Raw genomic sequence first — 27,820 nt, forward strand, 5'->3', positions numbered from 1 at the left:
AGTAGGACAGTGAAGCTGAGTGAAAATGACACTTTTCCTTTAAGAATCTAGCTTCCCAAACCTATTCTGCCTTCCACTTGGAGATGGTTCACAGAGTCCTTACTTTCTGGCTCATGTGAGAGGTTCACCGAACATTGCTAGCGAATTCTTTCTCTGCTTTTTATGTTTTAAATCTTTTATAATCTGTTCACTGTCCGTGTTCAGGACAGGTTTTCCCTACTTTAAAGTATGCCTGCACTCTTCCTAAGGTGCCTATCCCGTTTCAGAAAAAAAAAGTGGGGAATGACTCAGTCTGTGTAGTGTATACCTATATCACACTATCAGCGTATATGAATTTGTGTAGGCATGCGTCCGAAAGAAAAAGCTAGTACAAAGAATTTACCCACTGCCGAGGTAAACAGGACAAGTGCAGGGTCTTCCTGACAGGTAGGCCAGAGAATGTTCTGCTAGTTACTTATCACCTCGTTTTAAAAGACTTCAGAGCGTGAAATCTATCAAGCATTGGCATAGCCAATAGGTCTCGCCTTTGGGACCTTATAAGTGTTTAGTTATCCAGCACAATATCCTAGGTGCAACAACATCAAGTGTTGCATGGCTAAACACTTATAAGTTCCCAAAGGCGAGACCTATTGGCTATGCTAATGCTTGTTGGTAGAAGGCGCTGTGCACCAATTTAATCTTTAGCTTGTTATGTTCGAGGCATGTGGGCTGCTGAGTTCATATCTGTGCATAGATCGCCGCCTAGTGTTGGGTCCGGATGATCGCACATTGTTGTCCCGGAAGAGTCTTCGAAGTATCACGAGATAGGTGGCTCCTCCCCTGGACTACAGTGCGCATGGGCTTCGACTCCATCCTCAGATTGTTTTTTTCCGCCATTGGGTTCGGATGCATATTGGTTCACTCAAGTCGGAATCGATATAAACTTTCTTTTGGCCAAAAGGCCTTTAGTTTTTGGTCGGTATTGTCTTGCGATCGTGCCCAGTTCTGTAGCAGCTCAGTTCCCGAGCCGGATATCCAGAAGAGCCGCATGCTTTTCGGCGCTGAAGGCCCGGTCGATGCCAGAGGCCTTATCGACGAACCATCATGGAACGGAACCCGTTCAAGAGATGTCCCGTGTGCAACTCGAAATATCCTCACATCGACGTCCACCCGGTGTGCAACAAGTGCCTGTCGCCGGATCATGATGAAGCCAGCTGTATGGCTTGTTCCCGTTTCCGATCCAAGAAGACAATTCTGCATCAGCGCGCTGCGCACAAGGAAGCCCAGCAGACGGCACCTGAACCGGTGGACATCTTCGATGCCGGGGATGATGAAGGAGCAGGGCAGGAGGTTCGAGAAAACCTGTCGGATCCCGCATCGGAGGTCGACTCCAGCTACAACGCTGATGTTGAGATGCTCGATACGGAAGACGTCGTTGACGAGGTAGGAGACGACGATGGGGCCTTTGGGGCCATGGAAGATAGCTTGAGCGAGGAGCTAGGCCCACAGACTGATACTGGGGCCAAAACACTTCATAAAGCTCAGGTCGAGGGATCGCCACAGTGCCTTACCCGAGATCTTCCAATAAGTTCTACGGCCCCACCTTCGGGCTCGGCTTCGGACATGTCTAAGGAGCCGCAAGTTGCAAAATCGAAACCGAAAGTGAAAGCTTTGGTGTCTACGCAACCTAAAGCACTTGAGGTTAAAACGAAACCGAAAGTGCGTATTGCTTTGGTCGGCTCGAAGTCCTCTGATCTGTCGGCACCGACGAAGCAAAAAAGTGTTATCGACCCGAAGAGGCCGCTAAAGGGCGTCGAGCCAAAGTCTGGCACGCCGAAGGCAAAGGTCAAGGACGTCGACCCGAAAATATCGGTGCCGAAGACAGTTGACACCGACAAAGGACTCGGTGATCAGAAGGTTCTCGAGCCTACGCGACGACCGGACAAGGCTAAAAGGTTTACATCCCCCGAGTCCACGCCTGGTGGTGCCTCGAAGGATTCCGTCGAGTCGACGCAGCCGTCCGCCTCCTTCTCGAAGCAGGTGGCGGAATCCCTGAAGTGTATTAAGGACAAGGCTTCGGCTGTCGGGCCTAAGGATCCTCCACCATTGAAGCCTGCCGATAAGCCTCAAAAGACGTCGGCGCCCATCCACTTCACGCTGCCACCGAAAGTGGTGCCGAAGGCCTTCGTCCCTAAAATGGCCGTCGAAGTGCCCAAGAAGGTGTCCACGGGGCCGAAGCCCACAACTGTGGTCCCAGCCACAAAGCATAGACAGCCCTCGCTTGAAGAGCAACAGGAACAGTTTATTGATGCAGAGACAGGCAGACTTTCTATTTATAAACGAAACATCGCCCCGGAACAGCCAATGGAGTCCTATAAACAGATACTCGCGACTCCTGAGGCGGAAGCTGGGAGCCCAGGGCTATACTTTTAAAAATCTGCTAGAACTGTAATTTCTTGTGTCATTTTTAACTTTGTTCTATTTTACTTGAACGCTGTGTAAGTTGGACACAGTCTATTAAAATATCCCAGCTCTTACCGCCAACTTCCTCGTAACTCCTCCGAGTTCTCACGCTCCACCGGTGGCCGATTTAGGGTCTCCTGGACCGCGGGACTAGGCAGGCAAAACAGCGCTTTTGCAGGCGCCATTTTAGGAAGGTTTGGTCGGCGCTCTAGTGTCGTGGGCTATTTAGGCCCTCGCACTACAAAATCCCCTCTCCCCGCCGGAAGCGCAGCGGACGAGCGTAGCGGGCGCGCCGGAGGTAAGCCTGTCTGCGCCCGTCCGCGCCAGAACGGGCCGAGGGCCAGGCACCATGGATCCTCCCCTTCAGGCAAGGCTATCCTACTCCAGAGAATTCCTATCTCAATTAAATCAGCCCCTCCTGCCTCTATGCACCCACTCCATCAGAGGTGAGAGCCCTCGCACTCATTGTCCTCATTGCCCTTTCAAACTTGTCCCTAACAAAACTAGTCATGCCTCCCAGACAATCATTAACATGGCCTTACTAAATTGCAGATCTCTGCCCAAACATGCCCAAGAAATCCATATGCTACTAGAGGAGCACCAACTAGAGATTGTTTCTTACGGAAACATGGCTTGCCCCAGATTCTGACCCTGATGTTGTACAGGCCTTGCCTCATGGTTTCCTTGTGCAACATCTGGACCGAGGCAAGGGAAGGGGAGGAGGGATAGCTATCATTTACAAAGACCATCTTGCGTGCAGATTTCACGATAGCCCCCTTTTGGACTGTGAAAATGTGCACTTTAGCATCCAAATGTCCCCATGTAAATCCCTTTCCGGAATCCTTATCTACCGGCCTCCAGGGGCCCTGGGACAGTTTGGAAGCTCCCTGCTGGAATGCTCCACGGCTATGACCAGCTCCCTGCCCAATTTTTTAATCTTAGGGGATCTCAATATCCATTTTGACAACCGTAATGATACCATCGCCTCAGATATGCTTCTAGACCTGGCAACCCATCACCTCCACCTACAGAACGACCAACCCACGTATATTCTCAGGCACTTACTTGACCCCATTCTATGTAAGAACACCGATCTCACTGCCCTGGTCCGACCATCTGCTTATCCCCTTTAGCTGTGGGATCCCGACCATTTCTCCCCCCAATCAAGCTCCCAGCAGATTGGCTCGCCCCTGGACCAAACTGGATATTGGTAACTGGAAGCAGGCCCTGGAGCTCTCCTGGCCAAATTATGAAACTGACCCCGCAACAGCAGATGTCGAGTTTTCTTCGTCCTCCCCAAAAAAACGTACTTGAAACCCCGAAAAAAACCTACCTCCCCATGGTTCACCCACGAAGTCTGCCACCTGAAAAAGCTCTGTAAGAGGGCGGAAAGAGTGTGGCGGAAAGACTTTGACCCGAACAGCAAGAGGGATTATAGACTGGCTATCCTCAACTATAAAAAAAATCCCTAAACATTGCACAATCAGCCTTTTTTCATGAAAGGATTACTGCTGCATCCTGCTCCTCTCGAGACCTTTCAAATTGTAAAAAAACTCTTAAAAACCCTGGAGCCTACATGCCTGAACGACTTCTCGGGAAATCACTGTAACGAGTTAGCCACCTATTTCGACCAAAAGATTCAAAATATCCTCCAACAACTTCCACCACCCTCCCCCACAGACCCCTTATCTATGGTTCCCAGTCAGGCCCGGAACTTAAAAACTGGACTTGACATGTTTACCCCTATCAGTGAGGACACTCTGTCCCCTATCCTCCAATCACTCGAGTGGCTCCCCGCGTGACCCGGCCCCAGTTAAAATTCTAAAACAGGCTGCACCTACCATCCTTGTTCCGATGGTAAATTTGATCAACGCCTCTCTAACAGACGGAACGGTGCCTCCCAGCTGGAAGAAGGCGATGGTTAGGGCCCTACTTAAAAAACCTAACCTGGACCACTTAAATCTAACCAATTTCAGGCCTATCTCTCTCCTTCCTTGCATAAGCAAAATGACTGAAAAATGTATTAACGGCCAGCTGTCCAATTACCTGGAATCCAACGAACTACTTAGACCTTCTCAGACAGGCTTTCGCCCAGGCCAGGGTACCGAAACAGCGATGGTGACGGTTGTCGAAGAAGCCAGGAAGATCATTGATTCAGGAGGATCAGTGGCAGTGATCCTCCTGGATCTAAGTGCGGCCTTCGACATGGTCAATCACCAGATCCTAGCCCAGCGGCTAAAAGATCTTGGGGTCACTGGTACCACTCTGTCTTGGTTAAAATCTTTTCTTCACTGTCGTTCCTTCCAGGTGATAGAGGGTAGCTACATCTCCAAAGAGACCCCCATACGCTGCGGAGTGCCTCAGGGCTCCTCCCTGAGCCCCACGCTTTTTTTTTTTCCACAACCAATTTTATTAAGCAAATGATCATCACAAATGTGGCATCTCCACACATCGAGAACACCACAACAAAATCAATACAGCAATTACACAGGCAGCAAATAATAGAGCAGATTCAGAATAGGCTTAGTATAGAGATTCCCCAAAACCCTACCCTAACCCCCAACGCTACCTCCCCCCCCATTCTAAGAACCCCCCCCCCCCCCCCAACCCCCCCTACCACACGTGTATATATAGCAACAGGGAAGAGTCATATGTGGGTGTAATTCCACCAGGGCGTTACTGCTGCGGGCCAAGATTGTCACTGCGATCAGATGTCCTCCTCCTGCTCCGCCGGGGGGTCCAAGGACAGACCACGGTAGTCGGCCCAACGCTTCCGAGCCCCACGCTTTTTAACGTGTACATGTCCCCTCTTGAACAAATTGTCACCCCTCATGGAATCAAACTTCTGACATATGCGGATGACACCCAGCTGGTTCTCTCCCAGTCAGCAGGAAAATCCTTCCATCGATCTGTACTCCTGCCTGAGAGATATAGTTAGCTGGATGGATAGGTCGCATTTGAAACTTAACAGTGACAAAACAGAGATACTGGTGATGGGGAATCAGTCTCACTTCCGCCCGGACTCTCTTTGGCCCCCGTGTATGGGCTTGCCTCCAACCCCCAAATCCGAGATCAAAAGCCTCGGGCTGTGGTTGGACCAAAACCTCACCATGTACACCCAAGCAAGGAAGACAGCAGGAGTCTGCCACGGCCTCCTGCGCACCGCCCGCAAGATCCTTCCGTTGCTCCCTTTTCAGTCAAGAAAACTCCTTATCCAGGGCCTAATCTTGTCTAGGCTGGACTATGGGAACGCCTTGTATCTTGGCGAACCGAGGAAAGTAACAACTAAACTCCAGGTAGTACAAAACGCCGCCGCCCGGATTCTCACCAGCACCAAGAGTTGCTGCTCAGCCAAACCGGCCATCAGAGCATTGCATTGGTTACCCGTCCTGGAAAGAGTGAAGTTCAAGGTGATGTGCCTAACTCACAAAATTCTAAACGGGAAAGCTCCCCCTATTCTCAAAGATCTTATTGTTCCATACACCACCTCCAGAGCCCTCCGATCCTCTAATGCCCACCTAACCCTGCCACCCAGGATTAAAAAGGCACGATCAGGAGGCCGGCGGTTTTCCTACAATGCGTCCTAACTATGGAATTCACTCCCCTCCGATCTTCGGGCCGGGTCCAATCTTCTGCCATTTCGAAAATCTCTAAAGACCTGGCTGTTCCCGTAATCTCTTCCTCATGTTCTCGCCTGTAGCCTCTGTCAGCGCTGGGACGCTCACGGGCAGCCATGCGCTTTAGAAATCTTTTAAGATTTAACATAAAATCCCACTGGAAAAAGATGAAGGATTCTACTACAACACCTGTTATTGTAGAACCTGTATCTCCACGTGGCCATGATGTCTGGCCCACTTATTCAGATGTGGAAACTGGGGAAGGTGACAATGATGAATAAAGCTATCCTGTGGACACTGATCCAGAAGATACTAATGAACCTTGGGCAGATGCTGCTGACCCTGGAGATCCACACACTGCCCCAGACACTCATGTGTATACTGTAAAAACATTGCCTACTGAGGATTCGGCAGCGTTTAATGCACTGATTGAAAGGGCAGCCAAGAATCATGACGTTCAGCTCCATGCTGACCCTATTGAAGTAGACTTTCTGTTCGACACCTTTTCCACCTCAGAGAGGACTGTCAAGACTCTGCCTATGTTGAAGGGTGTCTTGAAAAATGCTGGGAAATATTTAAGGAGCCTACAAGAGCCAGGGTGATAAACCCCAGGATTGTAAAGAAGTACAAACCGGCGCCTGGGGACCCTACCTACATTAAGGGACAGTTGCCGTTGGACTCTCTTGTTGTTTCTAATGCCCGGAAGAGGGCTAATTCACAAACAACGTGTGATGCTCCTCCCCCTGATAAAGAATCTAAGGTGCTAGAGGCATCAGGGAAAAGGGTGGCAGCTCAATCGGCCAATATCTGGCGCATTTCAAACACTCAGGCACTCGTAGCCAGGTATGACAGGGCCCATTACGACACTCTGGAGACCCTGTTACAGCACCTGCCAGATGAATATAAGGAGGCAGCTGAGATGCTCATACAGGAAGGAAAGCTCATATCAAATGCTTCTATCAAATGTGCACTGGACGCAGCAGACACCGCGGCCAGAGCCGTTAACACTAGTGTCATGTTGAGGCGACATGCCTGGCTCAGAATCTCTGGGTTCAAGCCAGAGATACAGACCACCATTCTAAATCAGCCAGTAAACCCTGATCATCTATTTAGCCCAGAGGTGGACACCACCTTGGAGAAAATCAAGAAAGACACTGAGACTGCAAAGTCTATGGGAACTCTCCAGTCGCAGCAGTTCAGGGGTGGTTCTTTTCGTCGCTCAGGCAATAGAGGTGTTTCCAGAGGCCAGCTGTCCCAGCAAACACAGTACAATAAAAGTGGCGCGCAAACCACATACACCAAACAAAGTAGAGGTGGCTATCGTGGAAACAGCGCCAAGGGCAGAGGTCGTGGAAACAGCTCCAGGTCCTCCGCCACTAACAAACAGCGACACCTTGTCACTGCCCCCCGACCATACAACACCGGTCGGGGGGAGACTTCAAAAGTTCCTGCCAGTCTGGAAGTCCATCACCACAGACAGGTGGGTCACAAAGCTTATCCAGTACGGTTATTGTCTGGAGTTAACATCCACTCCACCCAACATACCCCCAAGACACCGTCCTATGTCCACAGAGCATTTGCACTTATTGCAGCAGGAGGTACTCGTCATGCTGCAAAAAGGAGCAATCGAGCTCGTGCCTGTGGAAGAATGAGGCACAGGGGTTTACTCACTGTACTTCTTGATCCCAAAGAAGGACGGGTCCCTCAGACCCATACTGGACCTCAGGCCCCTCAATCAGTACATTCTAACACTGCAGCAAGTCCTACCGTTGCTCAGTCAGGGAGATTTTCTTGTAACATTAGATCTGAAGGATGCGTATCTTCATATTCCACTACACCCGTCACACAGAAAATACCTCAGGTTCACCATCCAAAATCAACATTACCAGTTCAAGGTCCTACCTTTCGGAGTCACCACGGCACCCAGGGTGTTAACAAAGTGCCTGGTGGCGGCACACTTACGGAGACAGAACATTCACGTCTACCCTTATCTGGACGACTGGCTTATGCAGGCAAAGTCGGCCCAGCAGTGTGCCGCCCACATGTCCCACACCATTCACCTTCTTCACGATCTGGGATTCTCACTGAATTACCCAAAGTCCCACCTGCAACCCGCCCACATGCAACAGTATCTGGGTGCGACCATAGACACTCTGGCAGCCAAAGCACGGCCAAATTCAGTGAGGATCAGCAGCATTCAATCGCTGATACAGAATTTCAGACCTCAACACTCGCTTCAGGCCCGAGTGTTCATGCAGTTGATAGGCATGATGGCCTCCTGCATTTTCATAGTCCCGCACGTGAGACTACATATGCGTCCGCTTCAGGAGTGCTTAGCACGTCAGTGGAATCATGCTCGCGGACAGTTGAAAGACCTAGTGTTGGTAACCGGTCGTGCATACAACTCTCTGCATTGGTGGAATCCACAAAACCTTTGCAAGGGACGACCGTTCCAGGAGCCTGTGCCACAGATCATTCTGACGGACGCATCTCTCAAGGGTTTGGGAGCTCATGTTCTCCACTACACGGTGCAGGGACTATGGGCGCAACAGCAAGGGAAGATGCACATCAATGTTCTGGAACTGATGGCTATCTTCATGGCACTAAAAGCATTCAAAGTACATCTGTGCAACAAGGTCGTGTTGATCCGGACGGACGACATGACGGCCATGTACTACATTCAGAAGCAGGGAGGTACACACTCTCCACAGTTGTCACATCTGGCTCAGAGCATGTGGAAGTGGGCCTTTCAAAGGAACATCTTCCTCATGGGGGAACACCTCCCGGGCAAGGACAATCAGATGGCGGACCTGCTCAACAGGTACAGCCACCAAATGCACGAGTGGGAGATGCATCTATCAGTACTCCACCCGTACTTCCAACGGTGGGGTCATCCAGAGATAGACCTGTTCGCCACAAAGGAAAACGCCAAATGCCGAAGCTTTGCCGCCAGGTTTCCACACCCACAGTCGCAGGGCAATGCGATATGGATGAAATGGTCAGGCATCTTTGCGTACGCTTTTCCCCCAGCACCTCTAATACCGCTGGTGGCACGCAAGCTGAAGCAACACTCGATGACTCTCATCCTGGTTGCTCCAACGTGGGCATGCCAACCATGGTACACCACGTTTCTGGAACTATCCGTGGTACCGCATCAAAGGCTGTGCCTCACACCCAGGCTTTTGACGCAGAGCCATGGCGACATTCAGCATCCAGATCCGCAACAGCTCTACCTGGCGATCTGGCTCCTGAGGTCTTAGAGTTTGGCTACCTCAACTTGCCTCCTGACTGTATGGACATCATCAGGGAGGCAAGGAGGCCCACCACCAGAGCATGCTATGCGGCGAAATGGAAGCGGTTTGTCATTTATTGTGCAGACCACAACATCAACCCGCTGGACGCATCTACTCAAAACATCATTTGTTATCTGTTACATCTATACAAATGTACTCTGGCCTATGCTTCCATTTGTATACATTTATCCGCAATAGCTGCTTATCTCCAAAACAGGCAGCATCTCTCCCTTTTCAGAGTGCCTGCCATCAAAGCTTTTCTGAAAGGACTCAAAACGAGTCATTCCTCCCCGGACCCCACCAGCTCCTGAATGGAACCTGAATGTGGTCCTCACAAGACTGATGGGTCCACCTTTTGAGCCACTGCATTCATGCGAGATTCAGTTCTTAACATGGAAAGTGGCTTTCCTGATAGCGATTACGTCACTACGACGCATTATTGAACTCCAGGCAGTAACTATCCAGGAGCCATTCATACAGATTCATTCCAACAGGGTGGTGCTTCGCACTAACCCTAAGTTCCTTCCTAAGGTGGTTTCACAGTTCCATATCAACCAGACTATAGAACTGCCTGTGTTCTTCCAAAATCCTGAGTCAGTTGCGGAGAGAATGCTCCACACGCTTGACGTCAAGAGAGCCTTGATGTACTACATTGATAGGACCTAAGATTTTCGGAAGACAAAACAACTATTTGTTGCCTATTCACCACAACACAAAGGCAATCCCATTTCCAAGGCTGGTATAGCCAGGTGGATCGTTAAGTGTATTCAGATCTGCTATCAGAAAGCCAAGCGCACTCTAACGATCCCCCCAAGGGCCCACTCCACCTGGAAGTTGGGCGCCTCCATGGCTTTCCTTGGAAATATTCCTTTGGAGGACATATGTAGAGCAGCCACATGGTCTACCACACGCACATTTACAAAACACTACTGTGTAGATATGCACTCCAAACAGCAGGCAGCTGTAGGGCAGGCTGTTCTAAAAACACTTTTCCAAACTGCTGCAGCTGGCACAGGCGGCCGCCGCTAATGGAGGGACTGCTATGTATTCTATGCACAGATATGAATTCAGCAGCCCACATGCCTTGAACCGAATATGCTACTTACCAGTATGCATCTGTTCTTGGCATGTAGGGCTGCTGACATTCATATTGCCCGCCCTCCTCCCCGGCGCCTGTAGCGGCTGCAGCACTCAGAAATACTCTTAGCATGGTCATCACTCACGAAGTTACACTCCATCTTTGCCACAATGGCTAAAAACAATCTGAGGATGGAGTCGATGTGTGGGTATTTCGAACCACACACGGGGCAGTACTTGAACGGACTCCGTTCCATTGTAGAATCATCAGGGTCTTGCTGCATCGACAGGGCCTCGATGACCGAAGAGTCACCCGACTCCTCCGATATCCGACTCGACGAGCCGGAGTATACACGAGACCGAACGCTAACAATACCGACGAAGTAGGGAAAGCCTTTTGGCCTTTAAGAAGTTGTTTTATCGATTCCGAACAGGAGACGTCGAAATCACATCCGAACCCAATGGCGGAAAAAAACAATCTGGGGATGGAGTCGATGCCCATGCGCACTGTAGTCCAGGGGAGGAGCCACCTATCTTGTGATACTTCGAAGACTCTTCCAGGACAACAATGTGCGATCATCCGGACCCACTAGGCGGCGATCTATGCACAGATATGAATGCCAGCAGCCCTACATGCCAAGAACAGATGCATACTGGTAAGTAGCATATTCGTCTCAATAGTGACCATCAGGAAAGCACCTGGGTTTGGAAAGGAAATGCCTAGAGCCTGTCATATGTTGTAAAAGGCAGCCATATTTCGGATTCAGTTGTCTCCTCATCCAAAACATCCTGGTGTCACTGCACCTGCTGCACCTTCAGTAGACACAACCCTGAGGGCGGTCTGCTGGGTCTGAGTTCCAGTCTCGATGCAAAGCCACTTCGTGATCCACACCACTGGAGTCCAGCTATCCAGGCTGAATGAAGGCTGATAGCCAGAAACCGGTCCTTGGATGCTTGATTCCGGTCTGGGAAAGACATGGCTTGGTAGTTCGGACTGGACTGTTCCCATGGGGCACAGGGTCAGAGCTGATTTGCATATAGCCAGTGTCTAACCCAGGGTGGTGTCGAGTGCAAAAAAACGATGGATTTAGGCCCAGATCCTTGTACTGGGGTTAATGTATGACATTGTTCTACATTCTGTCCATCAACTGTGTTTTTTGCAATTTTCACCCCGAGTGTGCTGGGTATACTCAGACGTGAGTCCCAGGCTCTCCACACCACTGGAGTCAAGCTATCCAGGCTGAATGAAGGCTGATAGCCAGAAACCGGTCCTTGGATGCTTGATTCCGGTCTGGGAAAGACATGGCTTGGTAGTTCGGACTGGATAGCCAGTGTCTAACCCCAAGGTGGTGTGGAGTGCAAAAAACAATGGATTTAGGCCCAGATCCTTGTACTGGGGTGAATGTATGACCTTGTTCTACATTCTGTCCATCAACTGTGTTTTTTGCAATCAACATCGAACATCGGCATCTTGATGCTGATCATGTTAAGGAATGCCTCCACCAAACACCACAGTCTAATGTCACCCCGAACAATGTTTCAATGTTGGATGATGTTTTGTTCTCCACAGTGAAGTTGAAAAAGCCTGCAGAGCAACAGGCAACAGCTGCCCCAGTCTGATACAGGTGTGGTAAATGTTGAGAACTAGAAGTATGGTGATAACGCCTGTGTCTTGGACTGTTCCCATGAGGCACAGGGTCAGAGCTGATTTGCATATAGCCAGTGTCTAACCCAGGGTGGTGTGGAGTGCAAAAAAACGATGGATTTAGGCCCAGATCCTTGTACTGGGGTGAATGTATGACATTGTTCTACATTCTGTCCATCAACTGTGTTTTTTGCGATGTTCGATGTTGAGGCACTCTCCTTAGAGACTCTCCTTAGAGACAATCTGCACTGCACCTTCACAAGTAGACGTTTAACAGTTGGATTGACCGTGACCCACAGATCTCTGCTGTAGTTGCTGGAGGTTTCTCTGCCTCTGCAGTTACATTCATTATCCCCGTGGCGATTCTTCAACATCTCATCCTCCACTGATTATACCATCAGGGTATCCTGTTGAAACACATATATGACCGTTTCATCTTTCGAGTACCCATGCATCTCCGCCTTCTCCATCATTTAGCCCTACATTGAGACTTTGAGTTCCAGTTCAAGGCTGGGTCAATCTACCCATTAATCGGTTCCACCTCCTGATCAACACAGATCCAAGATTTCCAAGTCTCTCTCTTTCTAAGAGGGATAAAGACCTTTGATACTTGCTTTTGTCAATTATCTCTTATTCTCACCTCTTTGCCTCCAGGCTAATGGTCAAGGATTTTGCAAGTTGACAACATTCACTTTCAAGGCTTCCTGACTAGACTAGATTCAAAGCTCAACATTTTGGTGTAGACTGTCCATTCGTCAGTTCTGATAGTCATGCAAGCCTTCTAGCTAGAGTGCTGAGACATCTGTTTTACCTTTAGAGCTTGGCTTTGAGAAAATAGCTCATGATTTTAGTTAATCTTCTATAATGAGGTTGGAACTGCAAGAAAAGCACACCTCATGAGCAACACTTCCTCTTCCTTCTCATGGATTTGTATCCAATTCCAATTTCAAATCTTTATTTCGGTCACAAGACCATAAAAGATATGCACATAAATGTTACATCATTAAAACCAAATTATAAACCCATTTTAAGAGCCTAAACAATCCAGATTGGTTCAGAATAAGTTTAAAAAAAGAGTTGCAATGAATCAAGGGGGATGGGTTAGCTCTACCTCCCCGACCCCTTTAGCAACCTTGCACGTATGACCCATATTGCAGTTAAAAATTTTGACAAGGCAAAGACAGTTACCGGGGATAAGTCAGTTTTTAAAACTCTATAAGCTGGTAGGAGTCGTCTAAAACCCACATTTTTAAGTCGCGGGACGATCCAGTACTTTCTGCTTTTTCGATAGGCTGGGCACATAAATACAACATGCACATCGGTCTCCTGTATATTGGCACATGTAGGACATGTCCCTGTACTGGATTGACTCGTCCATCCTTTGGTGAAGGACCCCAAAGGTAATGTCCCATACCTCCACTGCAAGAATAGTTTCCTTGTTAAGGGAGGCATGATATCATTCAGTACACATTCCATGGTAAAAGTGTATTTAGCTTGGATAAAATGGAAAGTTAGGGATCCTTCACGGACATTATCCAGTGCTCGGGCAAGCATATAATCATTATACGTTCTGGACAGTATCTTCCTCGAGATACTGATGCTGGCACTCTCCGGATCTGCCCATAGTCCTGGGATTCCAAGGGACTCGCACATGTTCTTTATGTAACTTAACCATGGTATACTGCTTTGTATCCAGATTCAAAGATTTCGTATTTCGGAAACATCATAGCCAAATTCGAGACAGCTATGCTACTATAAAAGTTTTCACCAGCAGCAACTTACCTGAAGGCCACAAGCCCTAATGTACTTTTGGACACTTATCGCCATCCTCTATGGAAAATATCTAAACACTTTCAAAATGATCAGAAGGCAAGACTTTGCTGAAGTTGTCCAGGAAAACTCTTTTGTTTTCCAACCAGGTTATCAGTGCCTCCATTGACTTGGCCAATCCAGCCCTATCTCAGTATTGCCTTTGCATAGCCTTGAAAAGAGTGTCTTAATTAAGATAATAATTTTGAGGAACCAAACTCAGAGGTGAAAGAAAAAATCTCCCCTTTTTTCCAACCCTCTTGCTATCTTGGGTCGGGCTTAATGTGAGTTTAAGCCAATTTTAATTTTTAGGATCACATACCTCACTGGGATTTGGGTGGATATGAGTATACAGGAAGTCTGTTTCTCTCTTACATGAATCCCACATCGGAGTTGTACACTGCCTCAATAATAAATAGCTAAAATTGCTTTCTGCGGATACTTCTGTAGTCTTTTCCCCTATTCAGATTTGGGGAGGTTTACTGGGGATATTAAAACAGGACCGTTTAGAGAGAGCTTTCCCTACAGTTTTGCCCCATTGTTCTCAAACTCACAGATAATTATAACTTTCTTCCTTGGTATTTTTCTCTACAATCAAGCAAAGTTGCTTTCTGCATATGTAATAATATATTCCAAAATCCTAATGTTGACCCTATGGTATTTTACATTTTTCTTACGTGTTCTGGCACTAAAAACATGCATTTACGTGTTCTGGCAGTAAGAACGCCAAACTATTTTCTTTATAACTGTGGAAAGACATGTTTTGACTCATTGGCAAGTACAGGGTTACACAATGACCCCTCAGCTGTGCAAACCTATCCACTTTGGTACCAAAGTTGATACTCCAAGGTATCAATCAAATCGTTACATTAAACCCGACTTAATTCTGAAGGCGAAATTAATGTAACATGTTGCAGCCTGCTTTACTCACTTCCACAAAGTTGCCTTTGGTCTCCTGTGCCCTGAACGGTTGCACAAGTAGCCTGTCTTGAGAGAGCTTTCTGCCCCCTCCTGAGAGGACATGCTAATGACTCCCAGGAACAGAGACTATAAGCACTGGAGAGAAGTGGTACCTCCCTACTGCATGAAGTCACATAGGTGTGTTCCCTTCTAAGGCAGCTTCTCCTTTTAAGCTAGCTTTTTGGGCCAAAAGGTTACACTTGGAAGAGGGGCTGCACGATTGTCTCTGTAGACCGGCTGACACTACGGACAGAGAAAATGAATTGAGCCATCAAACCGGTTTCTCAGGGGTGTGTAGACCCCTTAATGACCACACCTTTTTAGGTTGGGACAGGGAACTCTAGATGCAGAGAAATTAGTTCTGCCATGTTGGGAGTGGGCAGTATAATGCATCCGGCCGTAGCCAGATGCCACATTTCCCAGGTAGTGCTTAGCAGGAATGAGGAAACCTAGTAGCACATAGGCTGCTGACTGTATCTCCCCTGAGGTCACTTTCTGAGCATAAAAAGTGGACTCAGAACTCCGGTCTCAACTGGACTGGAAGAAGGTCCGAAGGAGGACTGCCCTACTGCACCAAGGAGCAGGCAAAGAGCGGCTGCACCAACTTGGATTGCACTTGTGGAACCTGGTGGCTAGGAAAGTAGAGACTGTCCATGCTGTGTCCTGCTCGCTGATAAGTCGTTTCCGGTACCCAGCTGAAGCCAGAGACTCCAAGGGTGAGTTGGCTGACCTGTTTGCAGCACAGGCCTACAGCAGCTGACGAAGCCTGTTGGGGTAAGTCGGTAGCCAAGAATCTTCACACCGCTGCCTTGCAGCACCAGAGACCAGGACCCGATGCTCAGAGTTGCACCCGAGTCAACTCGGGAGAGTTGTCGAAGTGCTGCTTGGCCTCTCAAAGGATGAGTTATCGGGCAAGGAAAGATTTGGCTGTGACTGATACTATTTGACTGGTAGCTCAGTGGCGACTGGACTTCTGCCAGATTGAGAGGATTTTGAGGGATGTTGACCCATAGCCAGTACCGCCTCATCCCCGCAGTGGACCGAGCAGTAGCTACAGGAAGACCCCCGTCGACTGCTTAACATCTACATGGCACCAACAACTTCTGTGACCACCTTAAGCATCCTGTATCCCCTTGCATCAGCACCACTTCTGTAGGAACCTACAACAAAAAATAAGTGTCTGGAACAGACTGAAGACTGCTTCACCTGCTGAGGTAACTTTCTGAGGACCTTACTAGTCCCCCTTACTGGTTCCCTTGTGTTGGAGTTGGTCGCCCAAAGTATTTCTAACCAACTGCAATACAACTAGCCAACGTTTTTATTCAGAATGTTTCTAAGTGTCAAATTCTGTCAATTGGCCAAAGCTTGTTCAAGACTGAGTAAAAAGTGCATATTTACTGTACCTTGTAAAATCTATCTGACACCTTGCAGTGCATCTATTGAATTGTAGTGTCAAAACATGCAAAAATAAATCTTTTTAAAAATTGTTACTGGATTTCTTTAGTGTCTTGTTGATTTCTTCTTCTTCAATTGTATTGGTGCTGGTAAGTGCTTTACACTTTTTACTTTTGTGTAAGATTTGCTGCTCAGAGCTCCAGCTACTCTGGGTTCAGCTAGAGGGTTCAACCAACGAAAGCTACTGGTCCTAATTGGGTTGGTAAGTGTTTTACACTGTGAGGTTGCACTGCCACACCATATAATACACCCCATCTCCTCATGAGAATTAATCACCTTCTACCATATACTCAGCAGAGGAAACTAAATCGGATCTGCACAGCCAGTCTGTGTACCACTATCTATTCATTAAATGAGGCCCACATTTTCTGAAGTCTCTTGCGGCCTCGATTGCAACTAATAAATGACTTTTCAAGCTCATACAAGAAGATAAACTCATGCCACTATGCTTTAAAATCAGGTGCTTCCCTTTCTAACCACACTGAGACGAGCCGCAATAATTGCGTAAATATATATCCCTGAAAGATAAGATGGCATGTTGGGTAATGGTCTAGTAAGATGATCTGAGGTTCTGTTTGGATTCAGCACTTAAAATCTCCTACTGAGTTTATCAAACACCTTCCTCCTGTAGAGTTCAATATTAGGGCTTGAAGCAAAAGTATGTTTGGTATCTGCCACAGGAATTTGACATTGGAAACCATTCGAAGTCTCCCTAAAACCCCATTTGTGTAGTCTTAGGCATGTACAAAATTTTAAAAGTAACCTTCAGCTGAGATGCATGGAGTATATTTTTGAGTCTTCATTGTTCCTCTAGACCATACCAAGCCTGAATCCCACTGATAAATAAGATTTATGTTACATATGAGAATTACATTTGCACCACAGCTTGAAATGCAGGTAATACCACTACTAGATCAGGGGCGCATAATTCTTACTAAATTTTCGCATTCCCATTATTGTTGGTATTGCACAGGATTAACCATTTCAAGATTCTTCCCAGGTCAAATTTTCTGAGAATTTTACCCAGATATCAATAGGATTGTACCTCCTCCACCTTAGTGTTAACAAGGACCCATTTAAACACTTTCTTCTTGTGTATAAACCATTATTTTTGTTTTTTCTATATTGGCTATTTTTCAATTCATAGTGCATATGGAAAGCATTTAGTTTTTTCTGCAGGCCTATTTGTTTTATATCCATTATCACCAGCTCCTCTGTATAGAGAAGATAAAATATGTGGTAACCTCCCATCTTTGGAGCGAAAGAAGTGGTCCCTGACAAGCCTGATGTCCGATCCCTTAATTAAATTGCAAACAACGTACACTTGAACACGTAGCCAATATGCTGCAGACCATTTCTTTTTCTTTTTATTTCTTTTTTATTTTTATTGCAAACAAGTCAGATTAACAAAAATCTTTTTTTAGATGTTCCGTTTAAACGATTTACATTATAAAGCATAGTAAAATGAAGGTTAACAGATATAGCATAACTTGTGTTTATCCTTGAGTCTATTGTTGAATCGGCGCCCACATTTTATTCCCCAATTGTTTTTTTTTCCGTCCTTTTGTTGCATAGATAGCAAGTTCAAAATTAAATTTAGCTAACAAACAAGCCCTCCACATACAAAAAGAAGGTGGTTCAGGACTAATCCATTCTTGTGTGATACATGCCCGGAATACAGACATCATAATAAAAATCAAAGACCGTTGTTCCTTTTCTAGAGTATCTGATGATAGTCCAAATAAAATTTAGTTCTGGGGTTAGATTTAATGTAAATCCTAATATAATCTGAATGAATTTCTGAAAGTAAAATAGTGAGCTTGGGTCAGGAAGAGAACATATGAATTGTATCTGCTCCTATCAAAGTACAACGGTTACAGCGTATACCAGCTGTAGCTCCCCATTTCATAACATTAGCTGGTGTATAATACAGATCAAACAATATCATATAATGCTGTGTGCGTGATCGCCCAGTAAATAAAATAGTTAGCTAACTCAATTGATTTTTCACACAATACATTTATCCCCAATTTGACTAACCATTTCTGTTGAATCACAGATAAGTCTGGGAGGAAAGTCATAAGTACATCATAAAAATAACCTATTTTTCTTTTATAGAAAAGGCTGTCAATCAATTAAATCTTTTAAATCTTTTGGAGGCCTTGTCGATCATAAGACGATATTGATTTTAGAAAGCTATATATCTGCAAATATTTAAAGTAATCGTAGCTTGTGAGTTTGAATTTAGCTTGAAGTTCAGAGAATGTAATTATGCTATTATCTATCCATAAGTCACCCAAATAAGTAATACCATTATTCTTCCAACTGTTCATAGTCGAGTCTCTAAATATAGGGGGAAAGCACTGTGGTGAGCGTAAAGGAGTATATCTCAGCAATTTTGGGATTCCAGCAAGTCTTCCATGTTTTATATGCTGCAGTTACAATCTTAAATTTTGTTTTTTTTTGTAGGAGCTAGGTTCTATTATTTTTTGGAGATGACCTCGGGCTTCTGTTCCTAATGCAAATTCATAAATCGATGGGGTGTGTGCTAATGAAGTCGGGGCTTTATTACCAACAATTAAGGGAGATATGTATTGTAATACAGCTGCCAAATAATAAAACAAAAGATGTGGGGTGGCCCATCCTCCTCTAGACTTTGGTAGGATCATTTTTTTGTAAGCTCTCCGATTGCCCTTATAGCCCCATAAGAATCTCCCCATCATCTTTTCTGTTTATTTAAAAAAAATCTAACGGAATTCAAGCGGCACTGTTCTGAATAGTTTATTTGGGCAAGATTAACATTTTTAGAACATTGTTCCTCCCATATAATAAATGTAAGTGAGCGATTCGTTCAAGAGTAGAGGTAGCCTTTTTTAAGATTATAATATAATTAAGTTTAGGGATGTTAGAAATTGGAGTAGTTATCTTAATTCCCAAATATGTCTCTTCAGAAACTATATTAATTCGGGGAAGAGGGTTTTGGCCAACAGAGTATTTGTGTTTTGGATAAGTTTAATTTGTATCCAGAAAAGGACCCAAAGGTTACCGCCAATTCCTCGATCCTATTAAAAGCTTTATCAATGTCTTTGGTTACGACCACCACATCATCTGCATATGCCAAGGCCCTGTACCTGACACCTGCAACCTCTACTGGAATTATATCTTCATCCTGATTTAATTTATCAAGAAAAGTATCAATATATATGGCGAAGAGAAGTGGGGAGGATGGGCATCCCTGACGTGTTCCTCGTTGGATAGAGAATAAAGCGTATTTATTAGCACCCAGTTTAACACAAGATGTCGGATTTTGATAAAGGGCCTTCAGAGCTGATATTATACCTGGACCAAATCCCTTCATATGAAGTAAATCCCAAAGATAGGGCCAGGCCACAAACCACAAACTGCCCCAGACAGTCATGTCTATGCTATTAAAACCTCACCTACAGAAGACACGGCTGCGTTTAACGCACTTATTTAGAGGGCAGCAAAAAATCATGATGTCCAGCTCCATGCTGACCCTATTGAAGAGGACTTTTTGTTTGACACCTTCTCAACCTCAGAGAGAACTGTCAAGACTCAACCCATGCTAAAAGGTGTCCTGAAGCACGCTTGAGACCTCTTTAAGCAGACCACAAGGGCAAGAGTGGTAAACCCCAGAATTGAAAAAAAATACAAACCAGCACCTGTGAACCCTACGTATATCAAGGGACAGTTGCCGTTGGACTCTCAATGCTCGCAAAAGAGCGAACTCACAAACCACGGGTGATGCTCCTCCCCCTGACAAGGAATCTAAAGTGCTAGAAGCATCAGGAAAAAGGGTGGCTGCTCAAGCGGCCGATGTCTGGCGAATCTCCAACACACAGGCACTCTTAGCCAGATATGACAGGGCTCATTATGATGCACTCGAGACCCTGTTACAACACTTGCCAGATGAGTATAAGGAGGCAGCAGAGATGCTAATACAAGAAGGGAAACTTATATCAAACGCATCTATTAAGTGTGCGCTAAACGCAGCAGACACTGCAGCCAGGGCGATTAATACAAGTGTTATGTTACGAAGACACGCCTCGCTGAGTATCTCCGGCTTCAAGCCTGAGATACAAACCACCATACTCAATCAGCCAGTTAACCCTGATTACTTATTTGGCCCAGAAGTGGACACCACCTTAGAAAAAATTAAGAAGGACACAGAGACTTAAAAGTTTATGGGGGCTCTACAGTTGCAGCAGTTTAGGGGTGGTTCTTTTCGTCGCTCCAACAATAGAGGAGCTTCCAGAGGCCAGGTGTCCCAGCAGACACAATACAGTAAAGGAGGCACGCAGACCACCTACAACAAGAACAATAGAGGTGGCTATCGTGGAAACAGCACCATGGGCAGAGGTCGTGGAAACAACTCCCGATCCTCCGCCACTATCAGTGACGTCTTGTCACTACCCCGACCATATAACATTGGTCGGGTGGAAAATACAACAGTTCCTGCCGGTCTGGAAATCCATCACAACAGACAGGTGGGTGAGGCAGCTTATCCAGAACGGTTATTGTCTGGAGTTAACATCCACTCCACCCAACATACCCCCAAGACACCGTCCTATGTCCGCAGAGCATATACAGTTATTGCAGCAGGAGGTAGACAGCATGCTGCAGAAAGGAGCCATAGAGCTCGTGCCTGTGGAACAAAAAGGTACAGGGGTGTACTCGCTGTACTTCTTGATCCCAAAAATGGACTGGTCCCCCAGACCCATACTGGACCTCAGGCCCCTAAACCAGTACATCCTGTCAGAACATTTTCACATGCTCACATTACAGCAGGTTTTACCGTTACTCAGTCAAGGAGATTTCCTCGCAACATTAGATCTAAAGGATGCATATTTCCATATACCGGTCCACCCGTCAAACAGAAAATATCTCAGATTTACCATTCAGGATCAGCATTATCAGTTCAAGGTCCTCCCTTTTGGAGTAACAACTGCACCCAGGGTGTTTACCAAGTGCCTGGCGACAGTGGCTGCACACCTACGGAAACAGAACGTTCACGTCTACCCTTATCTGGACGACTGGCTTATCCAAGCAAAGTCGGCCCAGCAATGTGCCACCCACATGTCCCACACCATTCACCTTCTTTACAATCTGGGGTTCTCACTGAATTATCCGAAGTCCCACCTTCAGCCCGCCCACGTACGGCAGTACTTGGGCGCGACAATAGACACTTTGGCAGCCAAAGCGCAGCCAAATTCAGTGAGGATCAACAGCATGCAATTGCTGATATGGAAATTCAAACCACAACACTCGCTTCCAGCACAGGTGTTCATGCAGTTGATAGGCATGATGGCCTCCTGCATCTTCATAGTCCCGCACGCGAGACTACACATGCGTTCGCTTCAGGAGTGCTTAGCACGACAGTGGAATCAGGCTCGCGGACAATTGAAAGACCTAGTGTTGGTGACCGGTCGGGCATACAACTCTGCATTGGTGGAACCCACAAAACCTTTGCAAGGGCCGACCGTTCCACGAGCCTGTACCACAGATTATACTGACGACGGATGCATCTCTCCAGGGATGGGGAGCTCATGTACTCCACTACACAGTGCAGGGACTATGGACAGCACAGCAGAAAAAGATGCACATCAACCTTCTGGAACTGATGGCTATCTTCATGGCAATGAAAGTATTCAAGGTACATTTGTGCAACAAAGTAGTGTTGATCCGGACTGACAACATGACTGCCATGTACTACATACAGAAGCAGGGAGGTACACACTCTCCACAGTTGTCTCATCTAGCTCAGAGCATGTGGAAGTGGGCCATTCAGCGGAACATCTTCCTCATGGCGGAACACCTCCCAGGCAAAGACAATCAGACAATCAGATGGTGGACCTGCTCAGCAGGCACAGCCACCAGATGCACGAGTGGGAGATACATCCATCAGTACTCCAACCGTACTTCCAGCAGTGGGGTCATCCAGAGATAGACCTGTTCGCCACAAGGGAAAACGCAAAATGCCGAATGCTTTGCCGCCAGGTTTCCACACCCACAAGCACAGGGAAATGCGATATGGATGAACTGGTCAGGCATATTTGCGTACGCTTTTCCCCCAGCACCTTTAATACCGCTAGTGGCACGCAATCTGAGGCAACACTCGATGACTCTCATCCTGGTTGCACCAACATGGGCACGCCAACCATGGTACACCACGTTTCTAGAACTCTCCGTGGTACCGCATCAAAGGCTGTACCTCACACCCAGGCTTTTGACGCAGAGCCATGGCGACATTCAGCATCCAGATCCGCAACAGCTCAACCTGGCGATCAGGCTCCTGAGGTCTTAGAATTTGGCTACCTCAAGCTGCCTCCTGACTGTATGGATATCATAAGGGAGGCAAGGAGGCCCACAACTAGAGCATGTTATGCGGCGAAATGGAAGCGTTTTGTTATTTATTGTGCCAGCAACAACATTAATCCGCTAGATGCATCTACTCACAACATAATCTGTTATCTATTACATCTATACAAATGCAATCTAGCCTACGCTTCCATACGTATACATTTATCCGCAATAGCAGCTTATCTCCAAAACAGGCAGCATCTCTCACTTTTCAGAGTGCCTGCCATCAAAGCTTTTCTGGAGGGACTCAAGCGAGTTATTCCTCCCAGACACCCACCAGCACCTGTATGGAACCTGAATGTGGTCCTTACCAGGCTGATGGGCCCACCTTTTGAGCCTCTGCACTCATGCGAGATTCAATTCTTAACATGGAAAGTGGCTTTCCTAATAGCAATCACATCGCTACGACAAGTTAGTGAACTTCAGGCACTAACTATCCAGGAGCCATTCATACAGATTCACTCCAACAGGGTGGTACTACGCACTAACCCTAAGTTTCTGCCTAAAGTGGTTTCACAGTTCCATATGAATCAAACTATAGAACTGCCAGTGCTCTTCCAGAATCCTGTGGTAAAACTTCCCCTATACTTTTTGATGGTAGCACCGTTGATCGGAGCTAACTTTGCCATGGGTTTACATTTCTCAAAGCTGGAAAAGAAGCTAGACAATCCTCTCTTTTTTAAACTCCTCCCATCCTTCATCCCAGACAAATCCCACTCCCTCCCTCAACAGATTTCTCATCCGTTTACTCTTCTGCACAAAATTATGTGCAGACGTATTTTAGAATTCTGTCATTCCAAAAAACTCTTCTTTGTTGGTTGGTGATGCTTAATCTTGTATGGTAATCACTAACTTTATTTTAGGTTTAATGACCTCTCCTGATATAACATGACATAATATTTAATTGAGGTCCTCCTGAACTTACACTGCTCACCTTTTTACTGTTCTGTTAGGTTCACTTCATTAAGCCTCTTTAGAACATTCCGCACTCTGATGTCATGCTTGTTCATATTGTTACCGAAAAATCTATATTTCTCAGAACATTTTCCATAGCCGCCTTAAATACTGATGCCACCGATATTAAGCCAAATGGCATCCTTACAATGCTGAAAGTACCAAAAGGCCTGACGATTTCCGTTAGGTCTTAAGATTGATCTTCTAGTTTGATCTGAGGATATGCTTAGGTGAGATCCACAGTCAAAAACACCTTTGCACTATTAAGTAAGGGCAACAATCTGATATGTTAGGTAAGGGATACCTATCAACTATTAATTTCTTTAATTCTCTTAAATTGATGCATAATCTGAGATTTCCTTCGCCTTTCTGGCTACCAACACTGGAGACAACCACTTAATGCTTTCGACCTTCCCAATGATTCTCTCCTCTTCGAGTCTTCACAATTCCTAACACCTCTGCCCCAGCACCTTAACAGAAACACACCACACTATTGCATATGAGTTTAGCATTGCTTTTGTTCTAAATTTGTTTACTCAGTTTTGCAAATCTGAATACAAAGTACAACATAGCAGCATGTCCCTACATGTTAACAATTAAAATAGAAGTGAGATGTGGGTAGGGGCAGCAAGTCCCAGCAAATAAGAAATTCTAACATATAATCCAGTGGTAGGGCGAACAAGACTTCAATTCTCACCCACTACACATATATCATAGGTCTTGGCAGAGAGGCGCACCCTGAAAAAGCAAAAAGCAAAGAGGCCACCAATTTCCTCTCAAGCCCCTCCCCACAGTCAAAAAGGAGGTAGGTGGGTGGGCAACCCATGGAGCTCAATGAACCCAGTTCCAGAGTCATATCAGGTGGCTTAGGTGGACTCCATTCTTCCTCCCAATCACTCTCATCTGTTGCATCTGTCGCTAAGCCCATCACTCCCTACCAGCTCTTTCCCATCTTCTCATTTCCCATCACTTCCACCAAGTAAATCCAACATGTTCGACCACAGTTCAATATCCCTCTCTGCACGCTCATTGGTACGCATTTTAAGTCTACATTCCTCTGCCACCGCTAACTCTTGCAGGTTAGCTTTCCACTGAAGTAATGTCAGGGGCTTAGCCCTAGCCCAATGTATAGCTATAAGACTACTTGCCAATAGTAGGCCGAGCTGAGCAAACTTATATCACATTTTTCGTCCTGTTCGAAGGATGGGGAGAAACCCAAACAGAGAATGTAGCAGTGAGACCTCCACTGCTACCCTCGTAAGCCTGCACAACTCTCCTCGCACTTCTTCCCAGTACGGCCGTAGCTTTGCACAATTCCAGGCCACATGACAGAAGTCAACGGGCACTACCCCACATCGTGAGCAAGCCAATGAGCACTCTGGAAACGCTCTGTGAAGTCGGGTGGGGGTCATATAGGTCTGATAATGGAAGGAGAACTGTCCTCACTAGGGTTGAGCTCCTATTGCTAAATGTATTTTGTGAATATACCCCTTTAAACACCCCAACATTTTCTTGAGAACCAAAGGAAATTCACTGCATAAAGTTCTTATCGCACACATCCCTTACATGAATTTCCCTTACTTTGTGAATTTCTTTCAACAATATAGGAGGGTCACTATTTCGATCTACTATAATGCCCATCTCATTGATTAAACCAGATCTAGATGCTTTCGCCTTTGGAGGAGACCAACTTCCCTGCATGTTTACTTTTGTATTCTATCAAACCTGAGAAAAAGCTCAAGTTTGATAGGTTCCCCTCCCCTAGGCATATGGTTTAATGTTCACTTTGTGAAGTTTGACATCTCCTTTAAATTGTTCCTGAAAAAGGTCTCGACACTATTATGAATGTAGCTCCTGAATCGAGTTGAACTCATGCCCTTTTACGTCTTCTCTACTCTTACTGAGTGCATGTTTTACCCTTGTGTACACATTAGTAGGAATTCTTGCATTTTAAATGCTAATGCAGTTTTAGTTACCTGATAAAATAACTTTATATGCACATTCAGGGCAAACATTTTGGCTTTGATTGGCGTTCATTACCTATTTACATAATTACATTCATGGACAGAAACAGTATTTAGTGTTCAATTGTGAAAAAATAAAGTGTCCTGGGATTTCCGCATGAGGCAACAATCATTCACGTGTTTATGAATAAATGAAGATGCCTGCGATGCAGAACTTATTTTTTATTGTGTTCAGAATTATCTTATAACTTAATTTAATATGTCCAAACACTTTGATTGAGAATCTAAACCGAGTGATGTATATTCCTTACATTGACAGTTCAACGCATCATGTTTTAACATTTCAGCACATGCCTCTGCTTTGTGAATTTTTTTTTGAAAACCTTTATTTTAGCATTCAGTAGAAATACAAGCATGGGCCTACAACCGCGGGGGCCGGCAGCTAGACAAATTAAAATGTGTTTATCACAATACGACACAGCTCATCTGCCGACAACCCAAAGGCCCAGCAGCGATTCAGAGTAAAGCTTGTATTGGAATGCATAGCCGGAGTTCAGGATAAGACAGAGGTTTCATTTTTATATTATGTAAGAGAGGATCAGGTGCCATACAATCAAACAGGAGAAGCGGGGGCCAGGGTAAAAACAGGATATACATGTAATGACCACTATAATGGAGACTTGGCGCCAGAGCATATAGGTCGGTACAAAAGAACACACAATATACATTTCCATGTTGCGCCAATACTCGAGGCCTGCCCGCCCACAAATCAAGATATCATAAAAGCGAAAGCACGAAGTACAAGCATACAATAAGAATCCGAATGATTCATAGTTATACTGACCCTACAAGAAGAAAGAAGAAAGGCCATAGAAAATAAAAAAGGCAAAATAAAAAACCCACCCTTCGGCCCCCCACCCTGCACCCCTGCAAATGGCTACAGCCTAACCCCACTAGCAGCGTGCCTGTCGCCCCTAACAACTAAAACCCCAAAGGTAGGAAAAAGAAGAGCGGAGGAGGGCATATCCATGTGGGCTCCCAGCCCCTTTAGACCCCCCGCCTGAAACAGCCACCCCCTATCAGTAAAAGATAATCTTATGACCGCAATGTAGAGAAATTAGAGGGTACCGTGAGGCACCGGCCAGCCTCTTAGAGCAAACAGTTGCAGGTCCAACACTTGTAAAAGCCATGCCAACCCATCCCGATCCAGCCGATCTTAACCTTGGCCCTCCCGAACAAAAACACAAACCCCTTCCAGCGAGACCCAGAGGCACACAAAGAAGCAATAAAGAAGAGAAGAGTCAGCAGAAATCAGCCCATGGCTACCAGCAGGCAGTGAGTCCTCAGGAACCGTAGATGCAGACGAACTCTCCCTCCGAGATGAACAGTCCCAATGTGTCTCGAACAGGAGTTGTAGCGTCGCCAGGAAAGGAGAAGATGACCACAAAAGAGATGGAAAGTCACAGACAAAAGTCTCCGGGAGGGCAACGCCTGACGATATCTCCAAAGCCGGCAGTTGTGAAAAGTTCAGCAATACCATGCCATCCTCGGGAACACCGTCCACCAGGGCACCATCCGATGATTCCATTACTCGTTTCTTCACGGGATCCTCACACGGAGTCAAAATGGCCGCGTTTTGAATGGCTGCAGAATCCTGTTTCAACAATAAGGCCGGGCCCGGTTCCACCAGGAGAATTTCAGATAGGCGCGAGTCCAACTTGCTCAGCAAAGTATCCACATGTGAGCGGAATGCCCAAAGTTCTGACAGTATTAACCGGAGCGATGGCTCATGCACCGTTCGATCCATAATCTTGTGCTCGGTATCAATCACTATCACCTCCTCGGGTGATTCCGGCACCCACGGGGGGGGGATAGACAGGATCGCGAACGTGCAAATGCGAAGGGTGACCAGTCTTTGTTCGCAACCACGGTCAACCCAGTTAAGGCCGCAGGCCAGTGACACCGAACCCCGGCGGGAGCAAACCGGGGCGGCAGGACGGGGGCCCCCACCCGCAGCCAGTAGCACGCAGACTCACTCCTCCGTCGATACTGAGCAATGAAGACGACCGCCACCAAATCCGGGCTGAAACAAAGCCTCCACTCCGGTCGACCGGGCCCAGCCTGAGTCTCCTGGCCGATGTTGTTGCACTACAGCCCGGCTGTGAAAGTACTCCAGGCCCCGGCTTCACCGCTGGAGCAGGCCGCAAACTTACACTCAATGTA

The 27,820-nt window shown here is 46.5% G+C and overlaps 1 protein-coding gene across 2 annotated transcripts in view; it reads left to right on the plus strand.

Annotated features, from left to right (window-relative positions):
* The window catches only part of TTK (TTK protein kinase), an 848,854-nt gene that overhangs the window by 169,658 nt on the left and 651,376 nt on the right, over positions 1-27,820 (plus strand). The window lies entirely within an intron of this gene.

This window comes from Lissotriton vulgaris, chromosome 6, assembly GCF_964263255.1.
Source record: "Lissotriton vulgaris chromosome 6, aLisVul1.2, whole genome shotgun sequence".
NCBI lineage: Eukaryota > Metazoa > Chordata > Amphibia > Caudata > Salamandridae > Lissotriton > Lissotriton vulgaris.